Raw genomic sequence first — 16,380 nt, forward strand, 5'->3', positions numbered from 1 at the left:
GAGCCTAGCTGTCCCTCTTGGTGCCTGTACAGGTCAGATCCTTTCCCTTGATCCTCATCACATCTCCCAAGCCTCATCTCCTTGTCTGCACACCCAAGACTGGTCTCCATCCAGTGGCTTTCTGCCACTCACTTGACCACAGGCCTTGATATCACCTTCTTTCTCCCACCTTCTGTCTTCAACGCTCACTGTACCAGGTTTGGACAAGAAAGTGATGCTATCCGAGCGGTGAGGGAGGCACGTTCTCCTGGAGGGTAGAAGAAGGGAGAGACCATGGACTGCAGATACAGCTGGGAAGGGGAAACAGGGACTTGGCCTGCAAGATGGTTGAAGCCGTGGGAGGGTTTGAAAACGTCTTTACACATTGGACTCATTTTCATTTCCAAAATTCAGTGTTTCTGGCAGCACTTATTTTTAGTTCGAAGTTCTATTTAACAGTTTTCAAGATTGGGCAGTGTAGTAGTTTAGCAGCCCTTCTGTGAAGGAAAGAAGGCTGCAACTTCTGCGCCACTTTTAGTATTTGTTTACCATTTCAATTTTGTAGCAGGCCAACATTTAAATGTTCTGTTTACTGTCATTTTGACACCTTCTCTCTATTTGCTTGTTTTTAATCTGTGAAAGTGTAATACTTAGTTCTTGCTATTTAGAATCTGGGGATTACAGTTGAATTTTCTATAAGAATAGAGTTGAACATACCTGATGTGGGTGAAAAAACAGGGATGGAGATAATCAGAGAGTCTACCTTCTAGAGAGGTAACTAATCAGTACTTTCTAAGTTCTAGCTAAAATATATTTCAAGAACAACTTTTCCTCTAGCACTTGATTATAAGTTTCTCTGGTCTAGAAGAGAAAGACGAGTAAAATTTATCGTTATTCCATAATAATCAAAAGCTCTCCAAACACATAAATAAGTAGATAAACTTTTTCAAATGCAAAGATAGTTTTAGCTCTGATTGTTTCAGATTGGTAAATGAGTGAAGTTTGATATGTTGTATTAATCTCACAAGGTTCAACAAGGTGAAGTTCAATAAGATTACCTCATGAGGTTCAACAAGGACAAGTGTAGAGTCCTACATCTGGGAAGGAACAACCCCATGCACCAGTACAGTCTGGGGGTCAATCTGCTGGAGAGCAGCTCTGCAGAGAGAGACCTGGGAGTCCTGATTGATAATAAGCTAAACATGACCCAGCAATGTGCCCTCGTGGCCAAGGCGGCCAATGGTATCCTGGGATGCATCAAGAAGAGTGTGGCCAGCAGGTCAAGGCAGGTTCTTCTCCCCCTCTACTCTGCCCTGGTAAGGCCTCATCTGGAGTCCTGTGTCCAGTTCTGGGCTCCCCAATCCAAGAGGGATAGAGAACTTCTGGAGAAAGTCCAGCAAAGGGCCACTGAGATCAGGGGACTGGAATATCTTTCATACGAGGAAAGGCTGAGGGAACTGGAGCTGTTTAGTCTAGAAAAGAGGGGGGATCTCATTAATATTTCCAAATATCTAAATGATGGGTGTCAGGGTGTTGGGGCATCACTTTTTTTATGGCATCTACAACAGGACAAGGGGTAATGGGTTGAAACTGGAACACAAAAAGTTCCATTTAAAGATAAGAAAATCTATTTCACTGTGAGGGTGAGGGAGCCCTGGCACAGGCTGCGCAGAGGGGTTGTGGAGTCTCCTTCCTTAGAGGTCTTCAAGACCCGCCTAGACATGTTCCTATATGACCTGATCTAGATGGACCTACTTCTGTGGGGAGATTGGACTAGATGATCTCTAAAGATCCCTTCCAATCCCTACTATTCTATGATTCTATGAATCTGAGCAATGTGGCATGATTTCTCCAGGACTTTTGTCCTAAAATAATTTATTTGAATTGGAGAACTCTTCTTCCTTGTCTCAAACTTGATTCAGCATTTACACAGACCATGTAATGCTTTGGCAACAAAACATGAAAACACATAGCAATACAAACTTGAATCTTGATTGAAAGTATTTACAAACTACAGAGCTTGTCATGGTTTTGGTTTTGTTAACACAATTGCAAGTGAGACCAGGCAACCTTCAGAAATGGAAAATTAGTTTTCTTCATGACTTTTTAAAATCAAAATTCAAAGTAAAATTCAGAAATATGAAGCTCACAAAAAAACTCATGCTGAAGAAAATATTTACACAGTTCCCTGGAATGATCTGAAAGCAGAATTATGCAGAACTGCTTTGTGAAAAGTTAATGATATGATCTTTAAAGGCTACCAGATATATTGCCCTAGAGGTAGGGAAAAACCCAGAAGACCACCTCTTTCATTATTTGTTTCATTTTTTTTCTCTTGGCATACGTTTTTTCTGTGGAAATTGTTACTATGTTATCAATTTTCTTTGATTTCAATGCTTTATAACAGCTCACCTATGGCACACCTCTGCCTTCACTTAAAAAACAAACCTCCCTTACATTCTAGCAGTGTTACAACTTAAGTCTGCCTTACATGAACAGAGGAGTGTGAGTGCAGTAGCATGGTCTTGCAGGATTGTTGTACCTGATAGTAGGCTATATCAATGCAAATCCATTATCTTGCATACAGTATTTAACTACAGTTGCAAAATTTTTAAATACAAAACCTACTTTTAGAATTTGCACAGAAAGTTGGTCAGAGTGACAAAGTCAATTTTTCATCTGTGGCCTATAACTAAAACTGTGTTTCCTCTTCCCTGAGAAATTCTGTCCTAGTGCACAGAAGGGAATGACCCTCTGTGAAAGGATATTACTTTCATTTTTGTAAGATCATAAAAGTGAATTTTTATTGCTATATGGTTTTCCACAAGGCAATCCACATCTTTGGCACCAAGATCAGCTGGCACTTTTAATCTTCTTTAGGGATATGTCATCAAAGATTGACTTGAGGATTTGGCTTCATGGCCAATGTAGAGTTAATAGGATCTGTATAGTTAGATCAACTTGCTGCTTTTAAAATTTACCCTATCGTATTTTAAACTATGCTGTCTCATTACACAGAAATGAAGAGGATTTTTCTGATACCTTATTGAGACAGTACACATGGGGTTTTGTGTATTTTTGTTTTTACTGCACATTGTTTCGGTTAGCTGCCCATTTCTTGTTAAGCAATAATAGGAAAACATTTCTTCAAGGTTTTTTTCAGCTCTAGTCTTCTCTGTGAAAGTACAAGAAGGAGAATTTTAAAGATGTGTCCTGTGAAACTGTTATCTCTTTGATTAACATTTAAAATTCTGCTGCTTGTTTTATTAAATTAATGTAACTTTGAAGAAAGGAAAAAGGCAATTCTGATTTGTAATAATAGACTTTAACCAGGATGAGTGGTTGAGTTGCAGGAGTGTGTCGCACGTGCATTTTCAGATCTCTCATCCTCCCAGTGTCAGAACTCTAATTACCACCCTTATAGATCAACTTGTATTTTGAAGATACAAGAAAATACATCATGAAAGATTCTTCTTTTTAATTGTATTCTAATACCCCCTGCTATATGATTTCTATTGCCATCAATATTCCTTCACTGCTGTTTCTATGATTTTACTTCCTTTGTTATAGGTGAGCCTGTCGGGTTGCATTTGGAAGAGGATCTGTGTTTAAGCCTCTCTCTGTTCTCCACAACTTCTATCAGAATTTAAATTATGAGATTCCCTGAGCAATGCCTGGCATATATGAGGCATTAGATTGATATAATCCAACCTCAGCAGCAACAAGGGCCATCTTGGAGGATGGGACTCACTGTAGGTTACTGCTGAGCTCCTCAGCCATGGCTGCTCCCTGCCTTCCATAGCAGCAGCCTGCATGGATAGCCCTTATCTTGGCAGCAGACACAAAAATCCTTGTCTCTTGGTTGCCATGGTCTACGCATGAGCTGCTGGATAAGAAAGGAAGGCTGGTGATTCCCAATGAGGGAACCATGATGAATCAAAAACTCGTCATGGACCCAAGACGTTCTGCTCCAGGTTGGATGGGCCAGGATCCATCAGGGTTTTTTTCCTTCTGTTATGCAGACATAGCTTTTGGAATGACAAAGCATGGGTCTCAGTTTGAGGCATTAGTAGCTATTTTGCATCCTAAATAAATGCTTTAGGCAATTGTCTTTTGGTGTCCTTTCCTCCCTCTTCTCCCTTTCCCATTCGGTGGCAGGCTCAGCACCATGGTGCAATGAGACCTTTTACCACCGAATACAGAAGTTCACTATTAACAGCTTTTGGTTGAGTTCTGAGTGAAGAAGAGTCTGAGTCAGAAGGGAGATGGAATTAAACCGATCCCTCACATGCTAAAGCAGAAACACTCTGGAAATTCTGTTTTGAGTCTGAATATATGTTGTCAGCCTCATTTTGCTGCCTCATGCTCACACTGCTCTGCTGCTTTCACAGCAGCATTCACCATCATAACTAGACTTGCTATGTTCATCAGAGAAGGCTGTCTCTGAGCAGCCATGGTTAGAGGATGAAGATCTCCACTTCTGTTCCTGTGGTGCTTATCACTGCCAGTCTATCATGTAGGGTGACTTGGCTCCAAAACTAAGCAGGGAAGTCTTTTAATTTCTTGAGAAATTTTTAGCTCCACATATAGATTTAGTACCCTGTAAAGCCCATCTACTGATGCTACAGTGCCTGCATTATTTATTTTTATATTACTCCTGCATCTTGGATCCACTGATAATGAGGATCATTAGATGGAGAAACTTGTTATTTAACAGACTTTGAGGTCCAAAAGCCAAGATGATAAGGTATGGTATCTGTGAGATGTTTATACTGACAACTGTCATTAATTTCAGAGTCAGGTGAGATGAATTGAGAGAAAGTCCCATACTTCTCTTAGCAAGAGTTTCAGAAGTCTCAGAAGGGTAAGCCTACACTAAGCCACATTTATTTTCAGCAGCACAGGATAGAAAATTAGTGATGTCAGGTGAACTCTTAATTACTTTGCAAAGGCAAGTGAGGTTGTCTGAAGGAAGTGATATTACTGGCTTAATTGTATCCTTGTCTGCAGTCCTACAATCAGCAAAACTTGATGGTAACAAGGAGCACACTGCCTAAACTATAGTGCAGGATCCTGAATTCCTCAGTGGGCTGTAAGCCAGGGAAGTGGCTTCTGTCACTCATTTACCAAGTACTAAAGTAACTACAGATTCAGTATCCCTGAATTTTCTCCTGATCAGAAACTATTAAAATATGTTTGAATGTAAGAAAATCCCCAACATCCATTTTGTGAATGTCAGTCTTCTTTTAGAAAAAAGAAGAAACAGCTAAAAAATATTGTTAAGATGTTAGTAATCAGCAAAACTTGAGTGCAGAATTTTTTTTCTTTAGTTTCAACAGTCACACAGAGCACAGAGATACGGACTTGAAAGATCTTGGACCATATTATTGATCTGCTTAATAGGACACTAGGAAATATATGTTCAAGAGAAACAAATCAAGTTTTTAAAATGCAGAATTTAATGATAAATATTTAGATAAGACATTATAAATGCCTTAAGGAACGTAATTATAGGAGTTAAAATTTCAACACATTATGTTGCCTTTTGAAGATGATGGTGAAATACTTGTGCTGTAATGTCGATATCTGAAAATTCATATTTTAATTTCAAACTTGTTTACAAAAAACCTTTCTCTTCTGGAAAGGCAGATCAGAGGATGGTGTCTGTTTTTTTAATAAAAAATAAAGAACTGGGATTCTTTCATGGACACTCAGCTTCAGGGAGGAAGCTGTGATGGCTGTGAAGCATACATTATGTTGCTGAATATTCCTCGCTGATCAGTACTCTGCAACAGCCCTGACACCTTGCAAACATCTACAGAGCATCCCAAAAGGAAGAACATGAAAATATAATAGAAAAGAGATTTAGAAAAGATAATAGTGATAAACTTTGTTATTTCAGACAGGGGAAGGTGTTTATTTCATTATATATATATATATATATATATACATACCAAAAAAAAAAAGTATATATATAAAACCTAACTAACCCAAATCTACAGTTTATAAAACTTCTTAGTAGCTTCCTTTCCACAGATTTTCTTGACTGAGTATATATCTCAGATCCAGTGACCATCCAATGCTACCTGAAATAAACAGGAATGAGGGATCATGGGCTTTGGTAAGAATTTGTCTTGCCCACAGTAAACCATTCCCTTTCAACTCTACCATTCTATGATTCTATGATTCGAAATATTCACTTGTCTTCCTTTAACATACATTTTACTTTTCTTTGGTATAGCCATCTAATGTTCACAGAGCATTTCATGTGCTTCACTGAGAGCTGCATTTTGTTATCTAGAGGCAAAGTTTGGCTCTAAATTACTGCACCATTTACCTGCCTTGGTAATCTAGTAACCCAGAAAAGAAGCAGTTCACTATATTTAAATCCTCATGTTAAAAATAACGTTGGAGGAAGTCATTTTTCATGCAGAAAAAGTAAAATATTATGATTCTCTCAGGTTATTTCTAATAGTCCATTAAAAGGGCTTAAGAAGTGGCTTATAAAGTGTTACTTTACTTACTATATATTGAGACGTTGCAAATTTTCATTTGCTTTGATTTTCTTTGCCTTTAGTGATATCACAGAACTGCCATGATATATCATTAAAAGATGCCTTTTGCTTAATACTAAGTTTTCCTTTCTTTCCAGATCAATACAGTTATTGAAGTGTGTTTTTCTTAACCAGAATTTTTTGGTTTTTGTATCCAACATTTTGAGGACTGTGTTTTCTGGAACCTTGGTTAACAGGGAATCAGGACTGCTCAGTTTTGGTGTCGTGGTGACGGCAGAGGTCTCAGCCATCCTACTCACCCCTAGGAAGAAAACATATTATCTTTTTAAGTGCTGGCAACCCTTAAGGGCTTGCTATTTCCAGTACTTTCTCATAGCCTGATAAAAAGATAGAAGAGTGGGGAAGGAAATTGTCCATCCAAGTAAATTAGGAACACTGAAAGGTCAGATCCAGCCAGGTAAAGTGCTATTTTTCACAGAAAGAAAGAAGGATTTTAAAACCTTATTCTAGGGGAAAAGATTGTAAGAAGGATAGGAAATGGCACAAGATTTGAATCTTGAGATAAGGTTGTAAGAGGAGATTAAAAAAATGGATAAAATGTCACAGGCAAAACAGCAATAAGGTGTCTAATCTGCATTTTGAAATTGGCACGGTATAATAAGTTGTGTATTGGTTGGCAAGAGAAGTTCATGTATTAACTTGCTCAGCTTTTTTATTTGATCTAGTAACTAGAAAGTAGCCATGGCCACATTACTTTTCTTTATAAATATGTAATTTTTTACCCACTGTATATGCTCAACTGCATTATGATAAAAGTATAAAGTTACTTATGTGTGAACTTCCTACATATATTCTTGTTCTTTAAGGATATCTAGATATGATTTACTTACTAAAGGATCTATGACAATATTCACAAACCTTGACTTTTATCAGTGTCTGTAATTATTAATTCTTTTGAGACTATGATTTAGATTTCCAGATGTCATTTGCAAGTGGATGCATTTCAAATCTATGAAGCAGTTCTACTAGCTTACCTGAAGTCTGCATTTGGCACACAGACAAATTATTTTATAGACTTCAGTGAACTTTTCATAATTTTTAGAGTCCTAGAGTGGACCATGGAAACATATATAAATAGATGAATGCATAAACGTACATATATATATACACATATGTTTTTTAGGCATAATACTGACTTGCTACCTGGAGGATGCTGTACAGATTCCCTTATTTGACTTCCCAAGAGAAGCAGTTTTTCATAAGTAGGATCATTCGAGTCACTTACTGAACTGAGAATTCAGAATTGCTCGATATAAATTGAATAATTGGCAGACTCTAGTGGCAATGATCTATGTGAACCTCCAGCCAATGTGGAAGAAAAGCACTTTAAATTCTTGGCTTTAGAGGAAGTCAAAGGCTCTAGCTAGCATCAAAGCTTGCATTCAGGAAATGTTAATTAAAATTGCCTGTATGGAAATTCCAAGATGGATGTTGAAAATGTTCATGGCACCTTGTTGTCCAAGCAAAGCTTCGTGCAGTTGTTCCTGTTTCAAGGGAAATAATTAACTTCACAAAATATTTATCTAGTGATTCAGTACTATGAACTGTGCAAACTTTGAACTATTTGAGCTGCCATGCTAGTCTTATTTGGTAAACACCAATGAAGAAACAACTCACCAGTGTGTTAAGTAGGTGAACAACACCATGTACTTTAACTATTCCCAACATAGTTTGTTCCTCTTGAGACAAACCTCTGAAAGAGGAAGAAGTCAAGCACATCTGAAGAGGCCAAAATGGAGAAAGGGAAGAATTTTAAATGTCTTAGGAAGAAGCAATATCCCTAGCAGATTTAGGTGGATGTTGAAGGAATGGGGGACTTAACTTGGAGAAAAGGGCAGTATAGTCTCCCCAGAGAGCTTTAGAGCTTTTATTTTCTGTCAAGGTTGTTCTATTAGATCTGTACATTGTGGTAAAAAAAATCATCAGAGGTGCTTTCACTTAATGAGCAAATGGCTTGATAAGCACTCATACTATTTGTCCTTTAGTTCTAGTGTTTTCTGATTGCCATGTATGATAAGTCCTACAACAACTTTCAAATAAAGCATACAAATTTCTGCACTACAGATTGGACTCGATTCCATTCAATTTTTCATTTTCCCACTAACAAAAACGAAATATTTAAAAAATCGTTATTCATCAGTTCTCTTTTTCAAAAGGATCTTTCTGTCCTCTGCAAAATGTCTTTGTTCTTTCACATTTTTCATCGTCTGAAAAAATGACTTGTTACATTTAACTCAAGGAGTCAAAACCAAACATTGAGGTCAACAGAATTATGGAAAAGACGTGCTTTCCCCTAATATGTTAGTTGTTTTTTCTGTTATCCGATTAGACCATATTGATAGCACCCATTTATGGATGTACTTGTTAAGTAAGAGGATATCCAGAATTTCAGAGTCTTTTTAAGAGACAGAAACAGCTGTGTTTCAGATTTAAGCATTTTTTGCTCTGTAGCTTCAGAATTTTAAAGGTATCATTGAATAATTGTGCAATTCATTGATTTTATAGTTCTCCTATTGATAAGAAAACTTTCTCTTTTATGGTGTTATTTTCTTGTGTTGGGATTTCTAGAGGAAGTTTGGAAGGGGGATGTTCCACAAAATCAGAGGTGGAGTGGAGAGCTCCTGGTATTAAATGAAGTAAAGAGCCTCAGTTTGGCTCTAGTTTTGATAGAGTGCAAGATATTACACAGATGGTACTGGCTACTATCCAAACTGGCTATTGCTTGAGTCCCTCTGGCAGATGTTGGCGGGGTATCTCCTGGATGGTATTCTTTCTGTCTCTTTTTCTTTTTTCACATCCTATGCTTTTCTCCCCTGCTCAACTGTGGCTTTTGGCAGAGCATGTCCAACGTAATTAATAATATTGTTTGTGTCATGCCTAAACTTTTACTTTGATTAGATGTTTCATCTTTTGGATGGTCTTATGTCTATTCAGTGGCTTTACTTCACAAGTCTTACTGCCAAGAAGACAACTGTATGTCACTGCTTCCCACAGAACCACTTACATTTTCAGAAAAGGTCTGAAGGGCATTTCTCAAACTCTCTTATGTAAGGAATTGTGATATGCTGAAAGAATGCCATGAAATTCTTCAGAGCTAGAATTCAGTTTTCTGAACAGTAGTTTTTAACCCTTTTTTTTTTTTTTTTGGTCATCTCTGATTACATTATACTCTTGCTTCCTAGACTAATTTCTAGAGGTTTCTAATTTCTGGAGGTTTGGAAGTGACATGGAGTCAGTGTGTTTTCTTAGCATAATTGCCATGTATTTAAAATGTAGGGAAGAGTCTGATCCCCCTAACAGAAACAACACATTTAACTCACAGATGATTTTCTTCTTGCCAAAGCCTTGGGCTAGGCATCTTTCCCTTGTCCTACCAGACCTATACTGCCTATCTTGCCTTGCTTTCTCTCCAGAATACGTGAAGGCCATGTGAAAGAACAGTGTATTTGGTGATTGTTCACACAGTAGTGTTTGAAGCTTGAGAAACTCAATTAGATTTATATTCCCTCCAATCCATATGCTCATTTTCAAAAACAAGAATTTACCTGCTTATTGACTTACTTATTCAAAAAGGCCTAAAATTCTGTCTGCTGCCAAAAAGACCTCAAAGTGCAAAAATTGTTTTGTATGAATATTCATCCCTTTAAGAAAGAAATGGGATGGCTGGCATACTTGAGAGCACTTGATGTGTTGCCAGTATTTTTGCCTATGTGACTTTTTGACCTGTGAACCAATACAGCATTAGTTGTTTTGAAATAAAAAACATCTCCATTCCAGAGAGCTCTTGGCATTGTGTCTTGATTTTATTTATGGGTTTGTACTAACTTGGACTGGTTTACTCTTAGGAACTAATTTATCTGTTTGTTTCATTGTAAAATGTTTAAGATGCTAGATAAGTGATAGATAAATATTATTGTTATTATTATAGATTTTTGTGTATTTCTGAGTGCAAACTTAAACTTGCATTTGACAAAGAATGTTTTGTTCTATCCTTTTATGCTATTTGTTGGTATTTTCCATATATAGAATTTTGTAAGACAAGTTAGCTCCTAGTTATAATGCCAATACTAGTGAGTTCTAAGAACACTGGGAGATGAAGATAACATCAGGTGAGATAGCTCAGATAAAATAAATCCTTCAAAACTAGGTTTTGCTTCAAGTTCAGAAATGTTTATGAGAACATTGTTTTCATTAATGAATATTTCATTATTGCTAGGTAATTGTTAGAGGAGTACCTTGATTAGGGACATTTATACCATCTGAACTTCATGTGGCTGTGTAAGTAATCTATGAGTTCTTTTATTATGTTATTTCTGGCTGTTTTTCAGCTCCTCTTCCCCCAGAAAGAGACCCAGGCCCCACTCCACTCATCTATTTCTTAATACTCTCTAGTTAATAATCTAATTCACTACAACTAAGTGTAACCTACTGTGGAGGGCATATTGTGCACCTCCACATGTCAGCTCATCCCTGAGCACAGCTCCTAAGTGCTCCCTGGAGATCTTACATAAAGACAGGTCAGAGCATGAATTAGTGAAAACATCATGAAGTTTTCAGATCGTTTTTTGTCAGACTGAACTTTGCACCACCAGTAACCCCTGAAAGGCGCTGAAGCTTGCATATTACCAGTCAGCATCCCTTGTTACCCTCTGGTGTCACAATGCCAGGGAAAATAAAGATGAATTGATATGAAGTTTCATCATAAGGCAGCAATTGTGTGATCTTTTTCCTAGAAACCACATGAATGAACTCCAAATACAGTCTGGTTTTCATTTCTATTAACTTGGAACAAGTTTTCGAGGTTGAATCTGCTAAAATAGTGACACCTAACATTACCTGGAACTAATTCATACTATTCATTTTACTGGTAACCAGGGGAGAGATACAGGGAACTTATTGCCCCTCTGCTACACAATAATTCAGTGCGACTAGAAAATCTGTTATTTAGGAGATAATTTTAGCTTGCCATTGAGGTTACAAGGCAATAAATGGCTCCTTGCTGTATCCTCAGAGTTTACCCAGCACATTTATGAGGCTATTTATTGCCCAGTGTACTTAGAATCAAGTTAAATTATCACTACTGTATCAGATCTACATTTAAAAAACCCACCTTTTTTCATTCATCCTTTCCTTTTATTTTTTCTGTTTCTCTTTCCCGACCAGATATAGCAAAGAGCTTACTTCTCCTGTGTTGCCTTTTCAAACAGCACTAAAGCAAATCATATTAAAAGAGCAAAACAATTTGAATGTTAATTGCTGACAGATTTTATTAATTCTTTGGTTTTAATTGGTTAAAATTTTATAGAGTTTTTTTTTTTTTTTCCCCTTGGGGGGAAAAAAATGTGCTCTTGCTACAATCAGTTTTGTTAAAAGGATAATTAATTACTCTGCTATATAAAGAGGTTCACTTACTCAAATACTCTGTTTTGGATCACAACCAACTTATAAAGTCCTATTTATGTGAAAATTGCCCAAACTTCAGATTCTTTTATGATGGCGAAAAATATTATTCTAACAGGCCACATACCTTTGCTTTCTCTCGAGTTAGATAAATGCTAATGCTGTGTAGACAGACTTTTTTTAATTGAACTGATACAAATTTCTTTTATAATTCAAAAGATCTTTTCTATATTTTCTGTACCATATGATATCACTTGGTAGAAGCATACTTACGCTTCTGCTTGTGTACCACTCATATAAACCACAGTTTAATGATTTTAGCTTACTCAATATCTCACAGGTTTACTTTTATGAGGGCTTCCTGACACATACTTATCTAACATATCTAACTGCTATCCAAAATATAACCAGTTTTGACAGGTGTTATGGACAACGGTCATGGAGCAAACTATCAACTCTGTCTCAGCTCCAGAGCTGAGTATGTGTTCTTTGCTGTTCTCTGGGACTAGAAGAGTGCGCTCGCAGACAGGAATTCTGTGTTTTAATTGTAAAGCTGGAGCGTGGGACATCAGGAAAGCTCTATTTGATGGATGCATGAGTGCTAACATCCATGGGAGACAGAGGAAACTAGAAACTTTGTAGTGTTGAACAAGTCTTGTGGCTTATGATAAATCCTGCTGTAGGATTCCAGGTTTTGGGTCCAAATTAATTGTCTCAGATTGTCTCCTGGAATGGAATATCAATGTCACTTTGCAGTGATTACAGTGGTCCATGAGTATATACCAAAGCAATCAGGTACTTACTGGTAGGATTGCAATAATCATGGCTCCAGGCTCTCCTCTGCTTCTAGCCAAGCTCTCTCATTCATGGACTTCTCAGTACCTTCCCACTTCACTTTCACTGCCTATACTCTTTCTCTATCCCAGTCAGCATCCTTCCTTCTTTTCAGCAATGCATTTAGAGCAGAGAAGATCTCTGCACCTCTTCTGTCTCCTAAACGGTTGTTATTGTGAAAAACTTCATCTGGGTTATAGCAATCACTGGGCCTTAATCTTTTATTTAATCTGGCCTCCTTTCTCTGAAGGTAAAACTATTATGCTGGCATTTATAATTTTGTTTTAATTAACAATTTCACTTACCATTGGAAATTAAAAATGAAACCCACAGTTCCACTTCATCCTCCTTCAAAATCAGTTCACATCTGTAAGTTACAATGCTGAAGTCCAGACACCTTGGAAATCTCCATCTTGTTTTAAAGCAGCTCTTAGCTGAGTTGGATGAAACTGGTCTTGGCTTCCACAGTATAATCCTGACATCCAGTAAGTACCGGAAAATAAATCCCTTTTGAAACTCTATTATTTAAACAAACACACTATTTATGATTACACACCGGGTGGAAACAAGAATTGGTCACAAGTTTTCAACTACTTTAGTGCAAAATATAGAAACTCTTTTCGAGGGGGTTTGAAGATGAGGTAAGTCAGTAACACCTTCCCAATTTCTTGATGCTGTCTATATTGTCACTCGTGTTTAAAGATGTTTTCTGGTGTGCTCATTTCTTTAGGTAAGACCATAGTGAGTTGAATTTAGTAAATTTATCTTTGTAGTTTGCAGACTATTACAAGGGCAAGGTTAAATAGTTGTGATTTAATTTTGAACACCATTGATATGCTACTGGAATATGTTCCTAATGTGAATATTTGTTGTCAAATACTCTAACCATTAAAGTGTCTACAGACATAGCTAATGTGAGCTCTGTGTTAGAGGACATTTGTGTGTATCTATAAAAGAACAAACTGAAAATAGCAAGGAGGCTATATTGGCAGGTTATAACCTCTCTGTTTACTGACCAGCTGAGATCAGGCATATATTCCACAGTATGCTGATGGAACTTGAACAGTTTTCATCATAGTATATGATTTAGAAATATGTGTTAACAGTTGTACTATTGACTGCAATATAACTAGTGACAATCCAAGTTTATGCAAAAATTGTTTTTCTTTAAGGAAAGTGAAGAAATTCTGAGTTGTAGATGATTCACTGAAGGTAACAGTGGACTTTTTTTGTTATGATTACTAACCATTATTCTCCTGTTTTACCAATGTCCTTGACAGAAAGGACTTTTTCTTAACCACCTCAAATGTAATGTGAAGTTGTTTCTCAACAAGATTACGAAAAAAACAATGATGTGGCTGTTCAAGAAGATCTATTCAATAAGTTCTTTAAAATTCTCCAGCAAAATCTTCCCAAAAGAAAATTTCCCAAAGAAAGGTCAAAAAAAGAGAAAATTTTTTAAAAAATCAAAAATTCTCCTTGGAAACTTTCATTCCCTCATAGTGGCCTTGTAAAAGGACAAAAAAGGAGCATTATATATACAAGATGAGGATTACTTTCACAACTGTTTACAAAGATTATTTTGATGCAGAGATTATTGTTATTGTTTTATAAGCAACAAACTAGTGTGTTTTTTCAATGTAAGTTTTTGATGCAAGGATTATTTTCAGGATGGTAGATCTCCGCTGCCTTAATGTTTTCATGCTACTAGTCAAGGATAACGGGATACAGATAGTTGACTTCTTCAGCACAGAACCACCTCCTAAGAAGATGCTTTGGTCTGATGCTCAGGTTGTTTTTTTTATTGTCCAGTTATTGAAACAGAGTAGGGGAGATACTTCATTGGTTGGAGATGCCAGGGAGAAGACATTTCAAGAGGCCTTTGGGTTCTTTCAGAGAGCCCTAGATTCATATCTAGGCGTCATTCCCATCAGGAACTAAGTTATCAGCACCAAGACATATGTGTTATGTTCCACTGTGGATCCTACTGAAAGAGTAAGCTACTAATTGCTTATAGTAATCCAGTGACTTGTGTGGTGTTTTACAGAAGAAAAAAGGAGATCAAAAGCAAAGTCTCCGTACCAGTGTTTTAAAACATATTCAGCAGAGTGACTTTGAATCCTTTTCTGTTACCATAAAAGAGGGGATCTTAATTTGCAGTAGGCTGGTGTAACACCGCTAATGTGAATCTATACAAGGCTTGCAGGATCTCATCCTTTCTACTTAATAGGAATATGATTTTCTCAGGTTTTAGATATGTGGATCACCCAAAATGTAAGCAAAAGATCTTTAAAATTGCCAGTGGAAGGGGAGGCAGAGGAGCTACTATAACCGCTGTGTACTTCAGTTCCTGTTTAGTTTCTTAAAAAATGGGTGTGATTAACAGAAAACATAATTGCATGAAGATTTTCAGTAGACAGCTGTGGCTGGGGAGGCTGCATTCCAGAATACAGGCATGGATTTTTTGTCATGTCCCTGTACTCTGTAATTAAATTTTCATTGAATGGCTGAGTCTATTATAACGTAATCACTTACAGCTCTCGTGTGTAATTCATTAGAACAATAATGAGTTTCAATGAACAGGCTCCCCACCAGTGATGAACTCTGAATGATTTCTATGATAAAAATTCATTTGGGAGGGTGGCAGACGTAAGACAGACCATGGTATGCTCAAAATCTGTGCATATCTATCTATCTATCTATCTAAATGTTGCAACAGTTTATGATGTCACTGGGAGAGGAAATTCTCTGCATAGCAATGTTTTAAAACAAGAGCTGTCTCAACACTTAAATTGTTTATATTTGTGCATTCATATTCACTTCTCCTTGCCACATTTTTGATAGCAACATTTCCACTAATCTTACAGCCCAGTTAAGATTTTCAGATAACAAATTGACCCTACAACTTGCTGCCCTCCTATCTGTTAGTGCCTGCAATCTAAGTGAGGGAGTTGCCTGTTATCCTTCCTCTAGTCTATCAGTTTCCCCAGGAGTGTTGTTACCTGGATTCTTCTTTTCCCCAGATGTTGAGACCTGAACAGTCTGCCAGCTGGGCAAGTAGGAGCCAAAAAATCTGAGAAACCTGTTTCTGTTCAGATTGCTCCTACCTTGGGAACAGTTTGGAATTTCCAAACTGAAGCTGTCTTAAGGAGGGGAAAAAAAAAAAAAAAGGAAAAATAAGCAGGTTTTGGCTTTTCATATTTTTTCTTGAGTTGGGAGTTCCATTTTTTATGCAATCTCTGTGGTTTAATTATTAATGCCTTGGCAACACAAACTTAGGAAAACTTAGGAAAAGAACAAGAATTACAACTACAAGAAGAATCAAATTTCTTTGTCTGATGCTCTTTGATTTTGCCCCACAAAAAATACAAATGATCTGTTTTGTAAAATAGGTGATGCTGCTGAAGATAATATCTGTAATCCACCCTAAAAGCTTCCCTGAAAAATCCAAAAGATGAAAGATAAGAACGTATATATGTTTTTAGATTTTATAATGGAAAATGGGAGGTTTTGTGTTCTGCCTTGACTTGATTTCATTAAAATATACCAAATATTAGCCACACAATGACAACCTTGCAATGCAGAAATCCAT

Source organism: Colius striatus, chromosome 1, assembly GCF_028858725.1.
Source record: "Colius striatus isolate bColStr4 chromosome 1, bColStr4.1.hap1, whole genome shotgun sequence".
Lineage (NCBI taxonomy): Eukaryota > Metazoa > Chordata > Aves > Coliiformes > Coliidae > Colius > Colius striatus.